This window comes from Talpa europaea (genome assembly GCF_964194135.1).
Source record: "Talpa europaea genome assembly, chromosome: 8".
NCBI classification, from domain to species: Eukaryota; Metazoa; Chordata; class Mammalia; order Eulipotyphla; family Talpidae; genus Talpa; species Talpa europaea.
The window spans coordinates 40,561,111-40,585,601 of record NC_140075.1 but is presented as its reverse complement, the minus strand read 5'-3'; positions in this window follow the sequence as shown (position 1 = coordinate 40,585,601).

Below are 24,491 nucleotides of genomic sequence, written 5' to 3'. Positions count from 1 at the left end.
TCCACTTAGGTGGTGGTGGCAAAGAGCCAGCCTTGCTGCACAGCTTGCGCGCTGCGGGGTCCCGGTTTCCATCAGTTGTCGTCCTGATACTGGCAGAATCAACAGATCAACAGAAGCTACCCTCGCCAGCGGCCGGGGAACAAACTGGCGCTGCAGAGGCTGCGGGCAGCCTCCGCGCCACCAGGGGAGGCCCGACAGAAGCATTTTTTAAAACTGCTTGAGATGCCTCTGCCAACTCTGGAGATTCAATTGAGCGGCTCCAGCGGGGCCTGACCCAAGCACGTGCTGAAGGTGCCCCAGGCGGAGCTAACGTGCAACCCGCCCTGCGCGAGGGAGAAGCGCTGTGGGAAATGAGAGGCTGCGTCGCCCTTGGCCACAACGCGGTCTCCTGGACCCGAATTGCATTGACCCTGCCATGATGTCCACTCAGTCCTAACATACTTAAAATGAGGCTGTCCACGAAAATTACAGGACTATTAACTTTCTTATGACCAACTTTCTTTTCTTGCTTTTTTCTCTCAAAATTTCAAAAGTCTCATAGTCCAGTAAGATCCATTGGGAAAAAGTTCCCAGTCCCCTTCCTTCACGTCTCAGCACCAGAGACTTCTTTTCACTGAATCTTTTGATATTTGCCTCTATATCTTTCTTTTTTTTTAATTTATTTTTTATTTTTTTTAATAGAGGCATGTTTTATTTATTTATTTGTTTGTTTGTTTGTTTTGTTTATACATGCACTGGGTACAGTCAGAAGCGCGGGAGGGTGAGAGAGAATTCACCAGAGCCAGAGCGGGGAGCAGAGCAGGCAGAAGGACCGAAGTACACTGCTGAGGGGAGCAGGGGGCAGCAGGAGAGGTCTGCTCTGGCGCCATGTGGGACCCTCCTCTGGTGGCCGGGGAGCAGCCGGGGATCGAACCGGCGCTACAGAGGCCGCGGGCAGCTTCGCAACCCAGCGCTCAACCGCTGCGCCACCGGGGAGGCCCTGCCTCTATATCTTTCAATAGGACACTTACATTATTCATTATATATATATTATTTTTGAGATAATAGTGGTCTACAACACTTTGTATGTTTTAGGGACATGGATACACACATCTTTGATGGATGTTACTACACCACAACCAGGTCCAAGGTGCCCAGAATCCTCCATAGTCCATTATCTGACCCCTTTGCTTTCCACCCAACATCCCCTTCTAGTAGCCTTCCTTCTTCTTCTTTTTTTTTTTTTTAAAAAAAAAAAAGGTTTATTTAGGGCCTACCCTGGTGGCACAGGCGGTTGAGCGTGACACTGTGAAGCTGTCCTCAGCCTCTGCAGCACCTGTTCGATCCTGGCCGGCCGGCGAGGGTCCTACATGGCACACAGACCTCTTCTGTCATGCCAGCTGCTCCCCTCAGCAGTGTATTTCGTCAGTCTGCCTGTTCTGCTCCCCACTCTGTCTCTGGTGAATACTCTCACCCTCCTGCACATCTGGCCTGTACCTCAGTTCTTGTATAAATAAATCTTTTTAAAAAAAGGTTTATTTATTTATGCATACAAGAATTGGGGTACAGGCCAGAGGTGTGGGGAATGAGAGGATTCACCAGAGACAGAATGGAGAACAGAACAGGCAGATTGACTGAAGTACACTGCTGAGGCGAGCAGCAGGTGAGACAGGAGAGGTCTGCTGTGCCTTGTGGGTCAGCTCCCTGGCAGGCCAGGAATCAAACTGTTGCTGCAGAGGCTGTGGATGACTTCACAGTACTGTGCTTAACCCCTTGCGCCACCAGGGAGGCCCTAGCAGCCTTAGTTCTTCAGTCAGATTTCAAGGATTTGGTTTGGTTTGGTGGAGGGTAAATGATTGTCAGGCTTTTCTGCCCTCCCGCCATTTGGATTGATGATGGATCCCTGCGGTCCTCAATGCATGCCTCATGGCGGGCACCTGGAGTAGGGTGTGGGCCTGTGTAGATGGCTTCACCTGGGCTGAAAGACTGGGCTCATAAGAGCAGCGTCGCAGGACACCAGAGGAACAAAACGACCAGAAGAACAAGCGAGAGAGAATGACCAGAAGGAGAACAGAACCAGCAGAGAAGGAGAGGCCACAAGAGAATGCCAGAGAGCCTAGTAAAGAATGAAGATTTGGGGCCTCCCCCAGTGGCGCAACGGTTGAGCGCTGGGCTGCGAGGCTGCTCGCAGCCTCTGCAGCGCCAGTTCATTTCCCAGCCACCAGCGAGGGTCCCACAAAAAAAAAGTGAAGATTCGTTGGTGGGGTGGGAGGCCTGCCAGCCTCCCGGCCTCCCACCACCCCTGCCTGCCGTCTACTTGGTAAAATCCCAACAATAAGCCTCAAAAGGCCACCGAGGGCTCCAGGACTCCTTTACCCATCTGCTCGGGTCATAGAGATCCTGCTCTGTGCCTTCCTGGCACGACAATGCCTCATAAGTATTTGTGTGGCTAAATTTTATAGTGAAGATGGGCTCATCAACGTCATATGTGAAATCTTGTCTTCTCCAAGGAAGAAATGCAAGAAAGGAAAGTACTCATCCCTCCTCATACCTTCAGAACATATGCAGAAAAGAGTTAAAGAAGAACTTTTCTTCAAAGTAAACAGAGTGAGATACACAAAGGGTGTTGGGAGGGCAAGAGGAGATCAATGTTAAGACAGTAAAAGAGCAGGTGAAACCCACACATGCAAGACCACATTTTCTTTTCACAAGCTGACAGTCAAAGCATGTGAAAAATAAGGGGTGGCCCTAGGTTTATAGCAGCACTATTTACAATGGCTAAGCTTTGGAATCAACCCAAATGCCCAAAAATAGATGACTGGATCAAGAAGATGTGGTCCATATACACCATGGAATATTACTCAGCATTCAAAAAAGATAAACACATGCAATTTGCAGCAACATGGATGGCGCTGGAAGGGATCATGCTCAGCGAAATAAGCCAGAAAGAAAAAGAAAAATACCGGATGGTCTCACTCATAGCAGGAATCTAGAAAACCTAAATAAGGGACCAGGAAAAAGACTAATTACAATAAAATCAAAATCAACAAGCAACTATAAACCAGAGCCACATTACGGGGAGTGGAGGGAGTAGGATCAAAACAAGTGGGGGTGGGAATTGTATGGGGACTATAACCAAGATGAAAATGCATACATTGTGCAAAAATGAAAAATGATGTAAAAATATACAAAACTAAAAAAATAAAAAAAATAAGAGGTGGCATTTGTTAAAGTAGCAAGGCAGGAAAAAGAACTAAAAGGTCTGAGCACTTGATTTTATCTAAAATACAGTCATTATCCATTTGTGCTTCTTGCCTATAATAAATGTTGAGCTAAAATAGTAATTAACCTACAATCTGTAGTCCCAAGGTAGACCCAGCTGGAATCAATGTTTTAACAGAGAGAAAAGAATGGCTTTAAGTGTAAAGCTTATTTCATTCTAAAAACCAGTGAAAGAAATGGATTTTAGTATGATCGTAATTTTATGTTTCCATTACCCAAGAAAATCAAATAGCTAAAGCAAGAATAAATATGATTTTTAAAAATGTATATTAAGCACCAATTGCATGTTCAAAAATGGCCTAATTTTGCTATGAAATTGGTTTTCTGCTGGAAAGTCAGGCACGGTCTTCATCCACCACCGGGTCCATGTCCTGTTCAGACTTGGAGCCACCTCTGCTGCTCAATGTGAGACTGTTTCTCAGAAATCAGTTTTCAGGGGAGAGAAGCTGGATTGACTGCACTTTGGCAGCTCTGACCACAATCTCTCCTGCAACTATTTATATTTTTAAAGCTGCTTTCCAGTGACTATGAGCTGTCCTCATAGTTTGACATAGGTTGACAGCTGTCCTAGAAGCATTTTTCCAAAGACCCTCTGCTAAGGCCCAGGGCCTGCTCCACAAGGAGATAGGAGGTACAAGGTGGTCTGGATCAAAGAAGGCCCCAAAAGACAGCATGTGGCATTGTGGTGAGCACAGGAGACAGTATCTCATGGGCTAGGGGCAGCAGGTGACCCGGCTAGCAACAAGTTCATAGGAATAGCTGACCAGTCCCCTCCAGTTCTAGGAATCATAATTCTAGGGAACAAAGCCACAGCCTCCCGACAGGTATTTCCAGTTCATTCACTGTCCTTGCTGTCCAGAGGCACTGGGTTATTTTTACTGCAGTCAATGTTGCCTAATAACACCGCTGACATCCCACCTTTGTCAAGCTTCCTGGAGAATAAAGTCACAAAGTGAACTCCACAGAGGATGAGAAATGACTTTTGTTAAGCCTTTTCACATATATAGACGTTTTTAGTAGTCAGAGCTAGGGCAAGATGTATAGATAGATGATAGAGGACAAGATGAGAAATAGGTAATTGATGATTGAGATAGATAGATAGATAGATAGATAGATAGATAGATAGATAGATAGATAGATAGATAGATAGATAGAACGGTAAAGAGTAAACTCAGAGCCCTGGAATGCCTGGAATGATGTCCTAAATGAACTCCACTCTTTCTAATGATACCTCCAATTCCAATTTAGCATTATAAACCTTTTATTTTAAGTGTATCTTTTTTCCTCTCCACCTTCTTATCTCATGCTAAAAATCTCATTTCTCAACACACACTCATTTGCTTTTTCACACAATATATATCCAAGTCTTAAGCTAAGAATACTAACGTTGTCACTAATAACATGATTACTGAGAGCAACTTGAGATATTTTCACAGTTCTTTTTGTCCTTACAGATGACAATCAAATAACTCTGCTTTAGTCACTAAGAAGAGTTCATCTATAGTAACAAAGAACTAAAACTTGACAGAGTTCAATTACTTTTAATTGCTTTAAGATTTATTTTTAAGACTACACAAACATTTTCTTGGTCTCAGAGCAAAATCAGTAAGTTTGCTCAGAAAATTCTAGTTTCTATCTCTCACCATTCAGCTCTATCCCCTTGCACTCCCCAAAGATAATTTATTTTTATTTTATAGTTTCCCCTCCCATTGTGACTTTTTTTTTTTTTACTACAGTTAAGGCTCCCCTCTTAGGAAAATAGTAGCATATTATATAATTTTCTACTTTGCTTTTTTCCCCCCAGTTCAATCTTTATGTATATAATAGCTTTATTGCAATAATTCACAATTCAGCCATGTAAAGTGTACAACTCAGTGATTTTTTTAGTATATTCATAGAGTTGTGCAACCACAATTAATTTTGTAACATTTCATTATTCCAAGAAGACACCAAATACCCGTTAGCAATCATTGCCCATTTTCCCCAACTCCCCAATCCCAGCCCTAGGCAATCACTAGTCTACTTTCTCTCTCTTCGAAACTGCCAGTTGCAGATATTTGGTATAAACAAAATCATCCAATGTGTAACCTGTGTCTGGCTTTTTTCACAAATTTCATCCTTGCTGTAAATGCATTAGCACTTCAGTTCTCTTCACTGGTGAATAATATTCCATTGTATGGATATGCCACATTTTATTAATTCATTTAACCTTGTTTTTTAATCATTTATATTGGAGATTACGCTATGATCTTGTATCAAGTTATTCATCACTGACACCCTACTATAGATTTACCATTGTTTATTCAGCCAGTTATCTGTTGATGGGTATGTGAGTTATTCTGAGTGTTTTACAAACACTAGTATAAAAATGCCCTGGGCATACGTTTTGGGGCACAATGGGAAACTGACTCTTGCCTTACTCTGTCCTCAAGTTCCCTCTTCTGTATTGATCAGCTAAGGAGTCTAATAGCTTCAGAGATCTCTAATTAATCAGGAGTGTGTCATTAGCATTCTCTGGGTTCCTGGGAGCCATGGTAGTGACTGACTGCTTTCTATAACAAGCTCTGAACATACAGCCTTTGTCTGTTCTTATGTGGATAATCTTTGTTTATTTCTATCCACTCAAAGGAAAAACTATTCTACAGCTGTCACTCCTACCCCTCCCCTCAGGAGGAGTAAATGCTTGTTTTTGTGGAAATATCCAAAGGTCTATGGGATACTAGTGGCCATCCTCTCTTCTTTCCTTTAGATAAAGCCCTGATTTCAAATGTGGGTGTTTCCTGGAACTTCACCCACTGGAGCCTAGGAAAGGCAAGTTCACTGTTGCCTAGCAGAGAGGAGATCAAACTGCAGGGGTGGGTCCCGGGAAGGTGATAAGGAGCATCAACCAAAGGAGAGGCTGGAGGTGTAACAACTTAACAAGGCACTTCTCAACTAGATGGATGTGGTTCAAACTGTATGTGGAGTCAAACTGATCAGGCCTGGGGACTAAATTACAGCTCTGTTCCCGGTCTCCAAGCCTCTGGGATTGTCCTCTCAGATGCCTGAGGCTCAGCAAAAAAAAAAAAAAAAAAAAAATTAGTTATGAGGGTCAGGGAACATGATCAGGGCCAGGGAACACATGATCCATCTAAAAGGGACAGGTTCCTCTGATTTTCGCCAGGTGGGAATGCCTCTGGTTGGTTGGTTGTTTATTAAGAAGATGGATATAGGGATTTTTCACCTGAAATTTTCTAATTCCTGCTCAAATTTGGCGAACACGTTTGGTAACTGTATCCAAACCTCTCGGTAAAAACAGAAAATCCAGAGCCTCCCCTGATGGTGCAGCGGTTGAGTGCTGGGCTGTGAAGCTGCCTGCAGCCTCTGCAGCACCGGTTTGATCCTGGCCACCAGCGAGGGTCCCACGTGGCGCGACAGACCTCTCCTGCTGTGTCTGCTGCTGCCCCCAACACCCCGACAGTGTGTTTCGTCAGTCTGCCTGTTTTGCTCCCCGCTCTGGCTCTGGTGAATTCTCTCACCCTCCCGCGCTTCTGACTGTACCCAGTGCTTGTATAAATAAAATAAAATAAAATAAAGTGAAATGAAATGAAATGAAATAAAATAAAATAAAATAAAGAAACTTATAACAACAATGGAATCATGAAATATTAAATAAAAAAAAAACCCAGAAAACCCAGGGAACCTACCCTTGATGATTCAACTCAGGAAATCCATGAGGGTGTACACAGGCTCGAGGTTCCCTCCTGCAACCAGAGGCACACCTGTAACTTCTGGAAGCTGTGTTCTCCCATCACAGACCCCCCTCCCAGTCCCCAACAAGAAGACAAACCTGGGCCTCCCTGGTGGCACAGGCAGTTGAGCGCAGCACTGTGAAGCTGTCCGCAGCCTCTGCAGCATGGGTTCGATCCCGGCCTGCCAGGGAGCTACCAACATGGCACAGCAGACCTCTCCTGTCTCACCCACTGCTCCCCTCAGCAGTGTATTTCAGCCAGTCTGCCTGTTCTGTTCCCCGCTCTGTCTCTGGTGAATCCTCTCACCCCCTGTATCTCTGGCCTGTACCCTGGTTCTTGTATGCATGAATAAATAAATCTTTAAAAAAAAAAAAAAAGACAAACCTGAAGCTAGGCCCTGACATGACCTCGCCTTTATTTCCTCATTTCTGAAACAGAGAAACTGTCCATGATCTGCATAGTACATTGCAAATGGGAAGCGTCACTAGCTTGAACATGTCAAAGTATGAATTAAAATAAATTAATTGAATCACCTCTTTGGCATTATATTAACATTCTGGGAGTAGATAAAACATTTTTGAAAGATAAGGAGGAACTTGAATATGAAAATATGAAAACTCTTATAATGCTACAATAACCAAAACAGTATAACACTAAGGCCATAGCAAACTGGCAAATCAATAGCTACATCAAAAATAGGTCCTAATATAATTAAATATTTGATAAATGTTATTGAATCAGTCAGAAATCAATGAGAGAGACATTAATTATTTAATGTCTCATTGGAAATTGGATCATCTGAGGAGAAAATCAACTGAGGATATTCATCTTATACTGTAAACCAAGATCATTTTAAGGATTCAATAAATGTATATATTGGTAGACAGAAAAAACTTTCTCTACATATAGAGCAACTTCCTAAGCGTACAGTGAACTACATACTAAAGTCCTTATTAACCTACCAAAAAAAAACCCCACCCTTTTTAACTTCTACATTTTTTTAAACCATTATGAAAAGTTAAACAACAATATGGACAAAACATGGGTGGGAAGTACAACAAAGGGTAATACCTAAAGATACAAATAAAATTAAATATAAAGAGCTTATATGGTTCAATAAGAAAACAAATGCCTCCAAAATTGGTAAATGTATACGTAGACCTGCCACTGGAAGAATAAAACTACATGACCAATAACTGTGAGTGACAATTTTCACAACGTCCTCGTAAATCAGACGTGCATATTAAAATGATAAATTTTGGGGCCTCCCCAGTGGCGCAGCGGTTGAGCGCAGGGTTGCGAAGCTGCCCGCGGCCTCTGCGGTGCCGGTTCGATCCCCAGCTGCTCCCCGGCCACCGGAGGAGGGTCCCACATGGCGCGCAGACCTCTCCTGCGCCCGCTGCTCCCCTCAGCAGTGTACTTCGGTCCTTCTGCCTGTTCTGCTCCCCGCTCTGGCTCTGGTGAGTTCTCTCACCCTCCCGCGCTTCTGACTGTACCCAGTGCTTGTATAAACAAAACAAACAAATAAATAAATAAACATGCCTCTATTAAAAAATTTTAAAATGATAAATTTTTTTGCCTAGAAATTAAGATTAAAAAGAGGATATATTCCATAAATACCAGCGAAACTTGCATGAGACTAGGTGTATATTACTATAAAACACAAACATTGTAGAAATCAACTCAGTATGGACCCTCAGGAAAACTTTAAATGTCACTAACTTACAACCGTAAAATTAACTTTCTTAGAATGCTAAGAAACATTCTACGAAAAGAATGAGAAATATCAACAGAGATTTAACTACAAAGATGTTAGCATGATGGAAAATTATAATCAACCTACATGACTTCCAACAGGAGAATGGATTAGCAAATCATCATGGAGCCATGGCATGGAATATTGTCCATCTTTATTATTTATGTTTACACATAATGTCAGTAACGACAAATGGAAGACTCATCATCCTATATCATCTTTCCACAGAGTTACATAGCACTTGCTAAGGGCCTGGCACTATTTTAGGCATTTGGGATACATCACAGAACAAAACTGGCCTGACTCTGCCTTCCTGGCGCTTACCTTGAAGGTGTGTGGGGAGACGCAAAATAAACAATAAACAGAAGACATTTTTTAAATTGTATAATCAGTTAAAGGTCATGTGTGTTAAAGAAAATAAGAGGCAAAAAAAGGGAAAGGAAAGCAAAGAAGAGGCAAACAGGACAGTGGATTCTGAGGGATGAGAGGGGGGCATGTTGGCAGGATTAAAAAGGGGGTGCCAAGAGGAAGACAAAGTCTTAGCCTTGCTGAAATCAGGAGGATGAGTGAGAAAAAAAGTGTATCTATGACCTTTCTTGTTAAATTTATATGTTAATTCTAGATTATATATACATACTTACGTATACTCTTCACGTATGTCATAAAATGTTTCTATTTTAAAAATACAACAAAATGCTTAAAGTGACTTATCTGTAAAGGTAGAACTGTGATTTTTTTAATTTTATCATTTTTATAGTTTGCTAACTATTATAACATGAGCCGAGCCAGTTTTATTACCAGGAATAAAACACCATGTGATACTAACACGTTTTAAAAAGCAAAATGAATCTACCCTGTAACTCCAGAACTGTGTTTCTGCAAGGAGAAAAGTGTGGGCTCAAGGCGGCATATTTCCACTAGGGGGCGCTTTAGCTTCGAGTACGAGATGGCCAAGCCTGCGTTAGCTTGGGATTTAAGGGAGCCGAGTAAGTAAATAGCAGACCTTGCATCATTCCACCTCCAGGCCTAAGAACCAGGCCCAGAAAGGCTGGAAAGCTTCTGCCATTGCAACGCCTACCTCTTTGGTCAGACATAATATAGAAGCCCGTCTCCCCTGACATCAGTTAGCAAGGCTTGCCCTCAGCAAACACAGGGAGGCAGAGCGAGCTCCTTGCCTTATGGAGCTAACAATCCAACCTGAGAGGCCAAACTCAATTACCTTTGGCAGAGTTAATGCTAGGAGAGAAGGGGTGGAGGGGTGATGGGAGGAGGGAAGGTATTGGGGGGAAGGAGGGCATTGGAGGGGGAAGTCCAGCAGAGATTAATCAATGCAGAAGCAAATGTAAGTCAGCGGGATAGTATCAGAGGCTTGAAAGCTGGGCACAAAGAGGAGGGAAGAGCCCTGAGGGGACAGCGGGCAGGGGGAAAGGGAGAGGTGCAGAGAGCAGGATGCATGGAGAGGCCCTTGTCAGCACCGTGAAAGGCCTCTGAGCTGGACTGCTCTGGGGATTTTGCAGCCTAAAGACCCTAAGGAGCAGTTCCCAGGAACTGCACCCCCCCGCTGCGGGGCTCAGCAAACCTGACCTACTGTACATGAAATGAAAGAGCAAAGAGATGCCTGTGCTCACAGGGCAACCACAGCCGCCCGGACGCTGCTGCTGCCGCTGCCGCCCAATTTGACCTGCAAGTATCTTCTTGTTTGGTCAGGAGGGAGCTAGCTACACCAAGTTTGGCTTCCATGCATGCTTGGAAACATAGTGGGCAGGCCCTGGCTAGAGGGCTGGGAAATGGAGGCCACCGAGACATGAGGGGCGGGGGGAGAGGAAGGGAGAAGAGGGGGGGACATACCATGCAGAGAGACAAGAGGACGCCACCCCAGCCTGAGGAGTCAGGAAGTCTTGCCGGAGGAGATGGTACTTGAACTGTCATGTGAGAGGAGGGAATGTGAGAGGAGGGAAGGGTTCCAGGCAGCACGTACAAGAGCAAGAGGGAAAGTGGCATCTGTCCATATGAGTAGCTGGGGGTGGCAGGAGCCTGGGGTGGGCATGTGAGAGGGATGAGAGGCAATGCTGCAGCGCAGGCTGCCTGATTCGGAGGGCTCTGGAGAGCTCTGAAGGGTTCTAAACAATGGAGTTGCCTGATGATTGCCATGCAGCTTTATTAAAGTCACCAATGATCTTTGTGTTGCCAGATCCATTGGGTACTTTTCTACCTGCACTGCGCGTGAAACTTCTCTCGGTAGCATTTGGTATTGCCGAACTCTCCCCTACCTACAGCATTTTCCTGTCTTGACTTCTAAGTCACCTTGCCCTCAGGGTTCTCTACCTGCCTAGTCACTTATTCTCAGCTTCCAAGATGGCTGCTCCTCCCCTCTGTGGCCTCTGCATGTTGGTGTTCTACGGGACCCAGCCTTGGTCCCTTCTCACTGTTCACACTTGCCCTCCACCACATCATTTATCCCCCGGGCCTCACATGCATCTGGTGTATATGACGGTATCAGGGGGTGGTGTGGGTCCAGAATCAAGCCTCGGGTTTTATCTCCTGGGTGTCATGGCTGAGCAGGCATGTTCATACTGAATCATGAACAGTTACAGGATGACTCAGGGTGAGGGGGGGGGTTACGATGAGTTCTGGGATAAGCAGAGGCATGTATTGTAAGAAGAAAAGAGTTACTGATTAGTATAGTCTGTGTCCTGGATCTGAATGAGAACAGAAGCCAGGACTCACTGTTCCCAAGTGTGGAGGGAGTGGTGGACATTGTGATGTGCATTAAAAGGCCAAGGCCAAAGTCTGAGTAGAATGCCAATGCAGGGAGGTACAGGAAAGATGGGAAGGCCCGGGAAGGCAAGCTGAACTGAAGTCCTGAAAGTCACCAAAGACAGGGGCCCAGGCCACAAGAGCAGGCCAGCAGCTGGGTGGTCTCTGGCCTGACCTGCATCTCTTCTGTCATGTGGGCGATCAGACTTCTAAGGACAGGTTCCCAGGTACAAGGCAAAGGCAGGAAAGTTATGAGCCACATTCGGTCCTGTCCCTTCTATTTTCCATCCTCACTTGCTGATGGGACAAAGAATGCCCCAAAGCTCCAACATCACAGTCACGGATAAAGCAAGTCCATTTTGTGCCTCATCAGAAGGAAGGTTGCAATGAAAACCCAAAATGGTCTAAAAGTTTCTGTGACATTTAAAGTGAGTAGGAACAGGCAGATTGTTCAGCAAATGGTGTTAGAAAACAATTGGTTATTTAGAAAAAAAATATTGTTAGACAAAATTAACAGGCAACTATTAATCAGAGACACTCTGCAGGGGAGGGAGAGGGATCAAAACAGGGGAGTGAATGTGTTCTTACACAAAGGACTGTGGTGATGGTCCACGACTGAATTGGTGGGGGGACTTTTACAGGGACTACACCAGAGAGGAGAAAGCGTGCATTGTGCAAAAAAGGAAGAATGATGTAAAAAATATATATAGAATAAAATAAAATTTAAAAATAATCAGCACACAAAAAAATATTTTAGAGTCCCACCTTAACATCACACAGAAAAATAAATCTGATTCAGTGATTTTTTTTTTTCATTTTCCCACAAAGTCCAGGCCTAAATGTTTTCATTGATGAACCACCAAAATTCAAAGAACAAATAACAATCCTTCACAAACTCTTCCAAAAAATCTTATGCACCTTTGAATTATTTTTACACTTTGGAAACATGGAAAAAGCAATTAATTTGTGGGAAAATAGGGGAGGAGGAAAGAAAGCAGGAAGGGAGAGATAAAGTACAAAATATGGTGATTAATAGATGGGATGATGAGGAATTTTTCCCATTTGCTTATCTATATTTTCTAATTTTTCAACAGTGAATTTTTATAACTTGTTGAAGAAATATAGTAAGAAATATGCTTTTCTGCTCAAGAGCTGGACAGAGAAAGATCTGGTGATGCTGGTAGTAGAGATTCTAAACAATGAAGTCATTTAGAAGTTAATGTTACAAGAGCGGGTAATGAAAACATTTATAAGAACAGAATCGTAAGTAACGTATTTAGTCATCATGAAAGTGTCCTTGTACAAGTTAAGACCCTCCTTGAGACATGAGGGCATCAAATTTTGTGTGAACTTGAACCTCTAAAGTCTATTATGCTAATTGACTATTATGGACAACAAAATTCAAATGCCATATGTGTGTCCAGATGGTTTATAAATTAACATTTTAATTTGCTAGAAGTCTTAGAACACCTTTGTCATTTCTCCTGTTGCGCATGAAGGTGGCCAAATCAATGACTTAGGTAAGTTCCCTGCTTAAAACAATAGGTACAAGAAAGTTTATTCCAACAAGAGAACTTTGAAAAACAATTACTTTTAAACTTTAAAAAGTGTGTGTGTGTGTGTGTGTGTATGTGTGCAGACATAAAATAGGAACACTAAGGAAGGATGCATATGGTTACCTGGCATGCCTGTTCGGGCTTTCTCCGAGGGAGAGGGAGCACACCACTGGGGAGAACCAAGCAAAGAAAATAAAATGCACTAAAAATGTTACATTTTAAGCATTAATCAAAAATAGACTCAACAAATACTTTTGGGTTACAATATTCAAGCACTTTTCCAGGTGTTGAGGGTGTATCACTGAACTCTGACAAAGGTCCTACCAATAGGGAGCTTACATTCCAGAAGATAATAAAACCGCCTTTGCACCAGAAAACTTGATTGGTTGAGAATGAAGCAGAAGGGAGAAAAGATAGAGCCCTCCTTGAGCTGCCAGTGCCTTCTAGCCTAGTTCTGGTTCTTTCTGAGGCCCAGTTAGTTCCTGGGTTCCAAAAGTCACCTCTGAAATCCTGCTACACACTCCTTTTCTCAAGGCTAGCATGAAATGGTTTCTGTCCGCAAAGCTCCTTACCTAAACATATAATTGAGGCTTGGCTCATTTGGCAGGGCTGCAGTGAACAGGAATAGTACAGAGGCAGTTAAAAAACAAAAGCGCCTGCACTATCTTAACTGGGTCACGAACATATTGTGCAACCCTGACAGGTACAGTCATTCCAACAAAGAGAACAGGAAAACAGGCAAAGCAGCTGAGTCAGGAGCAATACAGTCCTCAACCTAAACTGCACCCACCTTTGACAATGCAATTCAGGATAATAAACCTGCCAGATTGCAGATTATAACAAAAAAAAACAGCAGCCACAGGCTGCCAGACCAGGTTACATTTCCTGAGAATTTCTACCTGCTCTTAGGACCACATCTTACAGATCCTAGAGAATCTATGGAAGCCCAGAGTTAGACTCTCCCCTGTAAATTATGGAAAGTTGAAGAATTATGAATACTACAATATAACTTAACCTCAAAATGAGCAAAGCCCAGAACTATTGACAGAGTCTCTCTGCCCCTGTGCCCCACTGATCCAGAAGGAATTTAGAAAACAGCAGTCATCATTCATCTCCTTCATGCTTTCATGCACTCAAAAAACAGTGAATTCTTACCATGCACCAAGCACCACGTCAGGGGCTGAGGATAGAGCAGTGACTTCAGTCCCTGCCTCAAGGGGTTATATTCTAAATGGAGGGAGAAAGATAATATAAAATGAGGATATAAGAGGCTGGTATATGTGCTACAAAGAAAAATCAAGTAGGGAGCGATAGAGTTTGTACTATTTTATATACACTGGGAGAAAGTGATGTAACAATCTTGGCCAAGATAACACGCTAAGGTAGGAGCAAGGTAGGAGCAAGTCGGAGCCAGTTTGCTGGAGCCACAGGAGGCCAGAAAAGCATAATGGAGGGGTGGCCTTGTTGGCAGCCTCAGGTAGGGGTTTCTCACTTACTCTGAGGAGATGCATTCAGATATAAAATAACTGTAATAGAAGAGTGATTGTTGGTTCAAAAGGAGCATTCTGGCTGCTGTTGAGAACAGACTGTCTGGGGGTCAGGGAGACCCTTTAGGAGGGTATTGCCATAGTCCAGCAGACACTTGAGGGTGGATTAGATCAGATGGGAGTGCTAGAGACAGAGAGAAGGGGTCCAGACTCTGAATATTGCCGCAGGATTCACCAAAGGATTGGATGTGGTTTTCAGAAAAAAAGGAGTACAAAATAGCTCCCAGGCTTTTTGCCTTCCAAATGAGGATACTTGTTGAGGGGATGTGGTGTTGGTGGGAAAGGCAAGGCAGACTAGTCACAGCAAACACAGAAAGCAGTCATGAATTGGCCTCGACTTTACGGATCTGAGAACTGCCTATGGTCAAGTCATTTACTTCAGGGATGTATTTTGGCTGGTGGAGAACACTAAAAACTGGGACCAGAAGTTGGGCAGAATTGACGAACAATATGGTTAGAACCAAAAGCTATCTGTAGGTCAAGGCCAGAAGTTACGATACTTACATAAGGAGATGCAATACTGAAAGCTAACTTAGGGTCAGAGTTCAAAGTTTCACTCCAAGTTGGGAGGGAGTTCTGGGCAATAAGTCAAACGGGACAAGAGCAATGAAATTTATGAAATATTAGGCATGATGCTAAAAGGTTTCGTGTATAGTATATCTTGTCCTTACAACATGAATTGAGTATCATTAGCCCGATTTTACAAAAAGAGGAAAACCAAGAGGTTGACACTAAGGTTGGTAAGCGGAAGTTTAAACTTAGTTTGAGCTCTCTTAAGTAAGGTAGGTAAGGACTGTGCAATACATGTTGCAATATATACTGTTGATAAATACTGCTAATAATAAATACTGCTCAGTGTCTCCCATGGGAGCTGAAGTCATCTCAGAGATCTAAGTAAGGTGGGTGTGGTAAGCACAGGTGGAAGCAGAGTCCAAGTATACAGGTAAATATAGATCCAAGTTTGTGGTTTTAAACTGAGCATGAAGAAACAGGTTTGGACTGGAGTCGAAAGCAGGAGCCCCGGAGTAGCGTGTCAGACCTGGCCCAGCATCCACTCACCCTGCTGTGGCAACTAGGCAAGGCACCATGGAACTGACAGTTGTAAAGGAGGTGTTGCTTGGCTAAATTTGTAACACCACAACTGCATTATAACCAAAGCATCCAAGATAAACATGCAAGTCCCATGAAATCTGATTGCTAGACCCTGTACTAGAACTGACAGTGTCCAAAATGGATGATGGAACAAGTCCCTTCTCTAAATTGTTATATACCAACCACTGGAAGAGCTCCAAAAGAGCATTCTCTTCACCTGGCTTTTTAAGACTGCCCCAGGCACTATGAGGAAGGAGGTGGTGAGTTCACACAGCTTTCAAAGGTAAACAACCCTGAGGTTCCAATACTTTGGCCTCTTTTCTTTCACCAAGCAACTGCCAAGCTGCACCCAACACAGACTTTCATGCTGTCTGCTTTAAAGACACATCAATACAGCCAGTCCAAAGCAGCTACTATAGAAATAAGCTTTATAAACAGCATGTACTCTGAGGACAGTGATTGTCACTCACAGTGAGAAGTCCACAAGGCACTCTCCTATTCAGTTGTCCCAAGTAGATTTTATTATTAGGCTCAAGTACTATGCATCTTTTAGTTAATGAGGAACTTGGGCCCATGGAAGCAAATGACACCCAAATGACAGAGCAAATCAGCAGTGAAATGATCCAAAACCCAAATTCCCCAATTCCATTTGTCCTTTTTTCCTTTCTATTCAGATTTGAATGACACTAGACTTGAAAGGTAAGCAATCCTAATATAAACATGCATAGGGCAAAACTACAATTGACTAATATTAGATAGATGATAAGCCTCTTTAAGCACAAAAGTCTAATAGCTTTGAATTCAACAATATATGGGAACTGAAAAATCTAAGATTAGGAGATGAGCAACTCAAACATGACCAGCCTGCTAATTAAACACGCAATATAATACACTACAGCAGCTGATGGAAAATAGTACTTTTAAGTAAACCACAATTTTATAAGGAGCTACTTATACAGAATTATTTTTTAACCCAGAAGCCAAGATGATACTATGTTGAATTTTATTTTTAAAATACTATTTGATTCATTTTGTTCCATTTCTCTTTAGCTCTAAGTCCCAGAGTAAACTATATAATTGGCTCAGCCTTTAAGATTTAACTACCTGTTTCTAGGGTCTCCAGGGTGGCGCAAGAGGTTAAGACGCAGCACTATGAAGCTATCTGCAGCCACTGCAGCACGAGTTCAATCCCAACAGAGAGTAACCCATATGGCGCAGCAGACCTCTCCTGTCTCACCCAATGCTCCCCTCAGCAGTGTCTTTCAGTGTATCTGCCTGTTCTGCTCCCCACTGTCTCTGGTGACTCCTCTCACCACAACCCCCAACACCTCTGGCCTATACCCCAGTTCTTGTATGCATAAATAAATCTTTAGGGCCTCCCTTGATGGCGCAGGAGGTAGCTGTCCACAGCCTGCAGCGCTGGTTGAACCCCAGCCGGCAGGCAAGGGTCCCACATGGCGCGGCAGACCTCTCCTGTTGCTCCTGCTGCTCCCCTAGGCAGTGTATTTCGTCGGTCTGCCTGTCTCTGGTGAATCCTCTCACCCTCCCGTGCATCTGGCCTATACCCCGGTTCTTGTGTAAAATGAATAAATAAATCTTTAAAAAAAAATAAATCTTAAAAAAAAAAAAAACTACCTGTTTTCAAGCTACAGCGACTACACCAGGAAATAAACTATCTCATCATGAATGAAGTGGCTACATAAGAATCCCTAAGGTGGGCATGACTTTGTCATGCAGCTGTTTGGAATTAGAAGTTTGAATTCCTACTGTAGCTAAAGCAAACTAAATACCACCAGTCTAACAGGGTTAACTGAAGGAAAACAATTTGGGAGGATGTGGATGAACAGGAACGCTAATAAACTACCAACAGAACTGTAAATCAGTCCAACCACTTTGGGTCTTATGTCATGAGACCTGAAAATAAGCATTTGCTGTGATCCAGCATTTCTGCTTCAAGATATATACCCTAGAGATTCTTACACATGTTCCCAAGAATTCTCACTGCAAATTTGTTTGGGGGGGCAAAATTTTGAAAACAAATGTCATTTTAAAATTGGATATATTGCAATTATAACAATTAAAATGGAATTAGAGCTACCAGTATCAACATAAATTTCAGAAGTGTTGAAAGATTTTCAAACAAGCAAGTATCAAATGCTTACAGAATCACATTTAGGGGCCTCCCCTGTGGCGCAGCGGTTGAGCGCTGGGCTGGGAAGCTCCCCGCAGCCACTGTAGCGCCGGTTCAATCCCTGGCCACCGGCGAGGGTCCCACATGGCAAGCAGACCTCTCCTGCCGCCCGCTGCTCCCCTCAGCAGTATACTTCGTCGGTCTGCCTGTTCTGCTCCCCACTCTGGCTCTGGTGAATTCTCACCCTCCCGTGCTTCTGACTGTACCCAGTGCTTGTATAAATAAATAAATCTTTAAAAAAAAATCATGCCTACAAAATGTGCACACAAATGATGTATGTCTAAAGTGTCTACCTCTGAGAACAAAGCAGGGAAATGAGGTATGGGAGAGTTAAACAGGAGGACGCAATCAAATCTGATGCAAATCAGCTTAAGATAAACTGACACAGTGTGTGTGTGTGCGTATTTATGTTCTACATACTTCTATATGCTTTAAAGTTTCCATTAAAAAAATACTCAAAAAGCTGGATTTGGGGGCCATAAGGGAACACTGGCTCTGAATTATGACTAACATCTATTTCAGAAATAGCTCTATAAATTGATACCAAGCTTTAGTTCAGAAATGTGACAAATCTAATGACACAGATCATCATCCAAAGTCTGAAAGCTGTTTGACAGTTAGATAGTTCCTCTAAGAATTAGTCCTTTAAAAATTATTTATTTTTAATATGCAAGATGGCAGAACAGGAAAGCAGACTTCACTACCCCACAGCAATACTTAACAATAAATGTTCAAAATGCCTTCATGAAAAGTCCAAAAGCCAGTTAGGAAGTCACAATACCCCAGGTGCTGCAGACTCAAGAACAGGTGCATTGAAATGGGTTAAAAAAAGAAAGCTATTTCATTTCAATCATGTCAGTCTTTTCCCCCAAGTCAGCACAGCACATGACTGGGAGGAAAAGCTTCTCCCTGTGGAGTAACTGTCCAACCTTCTTGCCCATGGGGGCTGCCCAAGAAGCTGATTTCCATATGTCCTGACTCAGAGCAGTATGGGTGCCTGGGGTTGTCCACTGAGCACAAAAGCCCAGTGGGGTTGCTGCGGTTCCAGAGAACCCACAGTACCTCAGAAAACCAGCAGAACAAGAGAGTACAACTTCCTGAAAGAGAAACCGCTGAACATTGGGGGAGGGTAGACAAAGAAGGAAACTACCCATCAGTGGAGAGGTAACACATCCCCATAAAAGGTTTGAGATGCCCCCAGAGTCTTCAGTGGGTGTGACTGAAGATGTTCCCCAGCACAAAACTAGCCCATAAAGACTGACAGATTTCTCAAATGTAACAATCACAAACAAGAAACAGAAACACGGCCCAAAGAAAGAAAATACATTTCCATAAAACTGACCAAAAAGAAATGAAGATCTATGAACTACCTACATACTTTAAGAAACTTGAAATGCTATGAGGGAACACAAAATTGGGGGAAAAAATGAAGAAAATAAAAATACAAAGATATAGAAACTATTATAATAATAAAAAAGTGGAAATCGAGACCTGAACTGAGAATTCACTTAAAGGGGATCAAGAGCAGGTTTGCTCAAGCCCAAGAATCAGCAAATTCAAAGACAGGTTATTTGAAATAATTAAGCCAGAGAACAAAAAGAAAAAAATGAGAATAAAGTCCAAGGAATTTATGAGACATCATCAAATAGACCAAAGCATATTACTAAATCTAAGAAGCCAGTCTGAAAAGACTATAAATATGACAATTCCAACTATATGATGTTCTGAAAAAGGCAAGACTATGGAGAGAGTAAAAAGATTAAAGGTTGCCTGGGGCTTGGGGAGTGGGAGGGATCAACAGCCAGAGCAGAGAGGATTTTTTGGGCAGTGAAACGACTCTACATGACCCTGTAATAATGGATACATGTCATACATTTGTCCAGGCCTGTAATACATACCACACCAAGAGTGAAACCTAATGTAACAATGGGTTCTGAGTGATAATCACATGACAGTGTAGCTTCAACAAGAGTACTAAACTATAGTACATTTACGTAACAATAAAATTATGTAAATGTGCAGGATGTTGGTAATACTGGTAAATACATGCTTGGGGGGGCAGAAGGTACCTCCTAAAATACTGTACTTTCCACTTAATTTTGCTGTGAATATAAAGCTGCCCTAGAAAGTAAAATCTATTAAAAAATAAATTTCAAATTAACAATTTAACTTTACACCTTCAGGTGCTAGAAAAAAAAATTAAACCCAAAACTAGCAGAAAGGAAATAAAAATTAAGAGCAAAAATAAATGAAATAGAAAAAATGTCAGCAAAACCAACAAACCCTTAGCTAGTCTTCAGGGGAATAAGGACTCAACAAATTGGAAAAATGAGATAACTGATGCTTCAAAAATAAAATCTTAAGAGACTATAATGAACAATCATATACCAATAAACTAGATAACCCACAGGAAATGGATAAATTTCTAAAAAATATATACCTAATCAAGAGTAAATCATAAAGAACTTAAAAATCTTAACAGGCCTGTAACTAATAAAGAGACTGAATTAATGATCAAACACTTTCCAAGAAAAGGCCAGGACCCGATGTCTTTACTAGGAGAGTATAACAAACATCGAAGAAAAATTAACACCAATCCTCCTCAAGTTCTTTCAAAAAAATGGAAGAGGATGTCTTTGATGTGCATATCATGTAGTGTTTCGCTGTATTTCCTTCTATGTATTTTATGGTTTCAGGTCTTATGTCTACTTCTTTAATCTATTTTGAGTTGGTTTTTGTGCATGCTGTGAGGTAGTAGTTAAGCTTCATTCTATTGCATGTAGCGACCCAGTTTTCCCAGCACCACTTATTGAACAAACTTTCTTTGCTCCAATGCACACTCTTTGCTCCTTTGTCAAAGATTAGTTGACAATAAATCTGTGGGTCTATTTCCGGATTTTCTGTTCGATTCCACTGGTCTGTGTGTCTGTTCTTGTTCCTATACCATGCAGTTTTGATGATTATGGCTTTGTAGTATAGCTTGAAGTCTGGGAGTGTGATGCCTCCATTCCCCTCTTTTTTTTTTCAGGAGAGCTTTGGCTACTTGGGATTTTTGGTGATTCCATATGGATTTCATCAATAATTGTTCTATTTCTTTGAAGAATGACATTGAAATTTTTATTGGAATAGCATTGAATCTGTTTATTGCTTTTGGTAGGATGGCCATTTTAATAATGGCCAGAATAATGTTTATTCTTCAAACCATGAGCAGGGGATGTCTTTGTATTTCTTTGCATATTCTTCTATTTCTTTTAACAGTGTTTTATAGTTATCTTTGTATAGGTCCTTTACCTCTTTTGTTAGATTTATTCCCAAATATTTGATTTTTTTGTTTCGATAATAAAAGGGATACATAGAAGGAAATATACGTGAAACACTATATGATACGCACATCAAAGACATCTTTACAGACACATCACCCAAAGCAGTGATAGTGAAGGCAAAGATAAACAGCTGGGACTACATCAAATTAAAGAGCTTCTGCACAGCAAAAGAGACAATAACAAAAACAAAGAGAAACCCCACCAACTGGGAGAACATTTTTGCACACAACACTAATGATAAAGGACTGATCACACAAATCTACAAAGAGCTGATGAGATTCAACAAAAACAAAGAAAATAATCCAGTCAAAAAATGGGCAGAAGAGCTAAAAAGAAACTTCTCTGAAGAGGAAATGCAAATGGCCAGCAGGCATATGAAAAAATGTTCAACATCACTTGTCATCAGGGAAACGCAAATCAAAACTACAATGAGATACTATCTTACACCAGTGAGAATGGCACATATTAAAAAAACTAGCAACAACAAATGTTGGCAAGGTTGTGGAGAAAAAGGAACTCTCCTGCACTGTTGGTGGGAGTGCAAACTGGTCCAACCACTATGGAAAGCTGTGTGGAGATTTCTTGACCTACTAAACATAGAGCTTCCATGTGATCCAGCAATTCCACTCCTAGGTATTTACCCAAAGGACACAGAAATATTAATTCCAAAGGGCACCTGCACCCCTATGTTTATAGCAGCACTATTTACAATAGCTAAGCTTTGGAAACAACCCCAACGCCCAAAAATAAATGACTGGATCAAGAAGATGTGGTACATATACACCATGGAATATTACTCAGCATTCAAAAAAGATAAACACATGCAATTTGCAGCAACATGGATGGAGCTGGAAGTGATCATGCTCAGCGAAATAAGCCAGAAAGAAAAAGAAAAATACCAGATGGCCTCACTCATAGCAGGAATCTAGAAAACTTAAATAAGGGACCAGGAAAAAGAACAACTATAAGAAAGAAAAAATCAAAATCAACAAACAACTATGAACCAGAGACACTCTATGGGGGGGCGGGGGGACGGGGAAAGGAGGGTTTGGGTCAAAATAAGGGAGTTGTAATTGTACGGGGAATATAAAAAATAAAATTAAAATAAAAAAAAGAAAAAAAATGGAAGAGGAAACATTTCCAAATTCACTCAGTAAAGCCAGCATTATCATGATACTGAAATTAGACAGACACTACAAGAAAACTATAGGCTAATATACTGGATGAATGCTGATACACAAATTACCAAAACATTACTAACAAAGTGAATTCAAAGCACATTAAAAGGAATATACATCACAACCAAGTGGGAGTCCTTGAATCCAAGAATGGGTCAACACAGAAAAATCAAACAATTAAGACATCGCATCAGAATAAAGGAGAAAAACCACAATACCCCAATTAACGCAGAAAAGGGCATTTGACAAAAATCAACCTTTTCATGACAAAAAATAACCAACAAAATAGAAATTATTTAAACATAGTAAAGGCTATATATGAAAATCCCACAGCTATCATCATCCATTCATCCAATGGCATAAATCTGCCAAGTTTCTAAGAGCTTGTCTTTTTAAAAGAGTGTATTTTAAATTTAACAATGTGACAAGCCTATTCACCCAGAAAATACTTGCACTTTCTAAAGCTTTGTGAATCTAGATGAATCAATCAGTATGTCACTGAGAAGGCAAAGGCTCAGATATTAACAGAAATGGCTTTATACAAAACAAGATAGGAGACAAACAGGAAGGCGAGGCTAGAGAATGGTTTTATATTTAGAGGTAAAGGGTTAAGTTCTTGAGTGAAGGAAAGATGTACTGTGGAGCAAATATATTTAGAGAAAGTTCCTGTGTAGTTCAAATCTTCCACATACATCTTAAAGAATAGTTTTGAAATATATACAGCCTTATTCCATTTTAATGTATAATAGTAAGTCAAGAAGAGATTTTTATGCTGACATAAAAAACCTTTTTTCTGCCTTTTAAAGCTTAACATAGTTTAACTACAGCATAATTCAAAGATAATGAAAAGGAGAACTAGATAAAGATTCTGCTAGTAATTTTCATTCCAGGAGATAGTTTTCATTACCTAGAGAGTAAACAAAAGTCGTATTTGCTGGCCATGTTTTATTTGTCCTTTTATCTTTAAACAGGATAACGAAAGATACAGACAGTATTCAATAAAATAAGAATAGATGAAATAAATTCTAAGAGACTGCGATGCCACATGCTACATTTAACCTAATTTTATTCATGCTTGCCTTGGGATGGGGGAATAGATCATTCAGTAAAAACATACAGTAAAAACAAAATATGTCTTATCATGTACAACTTTTAAACTACAATAATGATGTACCTTAATTACTTCCATGCACACAAGTCTAACATTACAGTTTGTTGTTTGTTTTTTTTTTAAATAAACACAATTAAGACTTCTAGGAGCATTTTATAATAAAGTAATTCCTAATTTTTCTTTGTAGATAGATCAAGCACCTCCAAAATACAAATTCCTATACACAGTGAGCGCTTTACTTAAAACGAATATTAAGTAAATTAAGTATGTGGACAGCCTTAAGATAAGCTGACATTATATAATCAGCTAATTAGGCAACAATAAACCATAGTGCCAAATGGAAAAAGTGTATTTGCAAATAAATTTCAAAAACTAAGTTAACATTTTATAATTAAATACAGAAAATATACTGATTTTCTAAAATAAATAAGATGTGATGTAATAACACTTCACTATAAAGAACGCTTACCAGACCATGTATAAACAGTGAGTGAATCTTATTAAGAACAGTTAACTACGATAAACGCTGGCTAAATAGAAGTGCATACTGTGAAGCACTATGGGTGGTATATGTTTTGCCACATACTTTTGTTACCTTGAGGTAGATAACACATGTGTACCAAATTCGGCATTCATTTTCAGTTGCTGCTGGTATCATGTGTTTTAAGAAATGTGTACAGTATGAAAAACTTGAAAATACTCATGAATGAAAAATGTTTTAGGAAAAAAATAGATATTTTCATGCAGTATGTACAGTCTCACTGTGTAAATTTCAAGGCAAGATTTTTGTTTCCTGTAAAACAGATCATTGTTCTATGAGAGAATGTTTTTTACTTGTCTTAGTGCACTTCTTTTGTTTCCTCCTGCATTGCATTATTTTGCTCTATTCTTATTTTTGTGTGCAAACGACATGCCAGTTAAAATGAAAACCATCTCACGTGTAGAAAAAAAAAAAGTCTGGATTTTAAAAACCAAGAACCAATAAAAT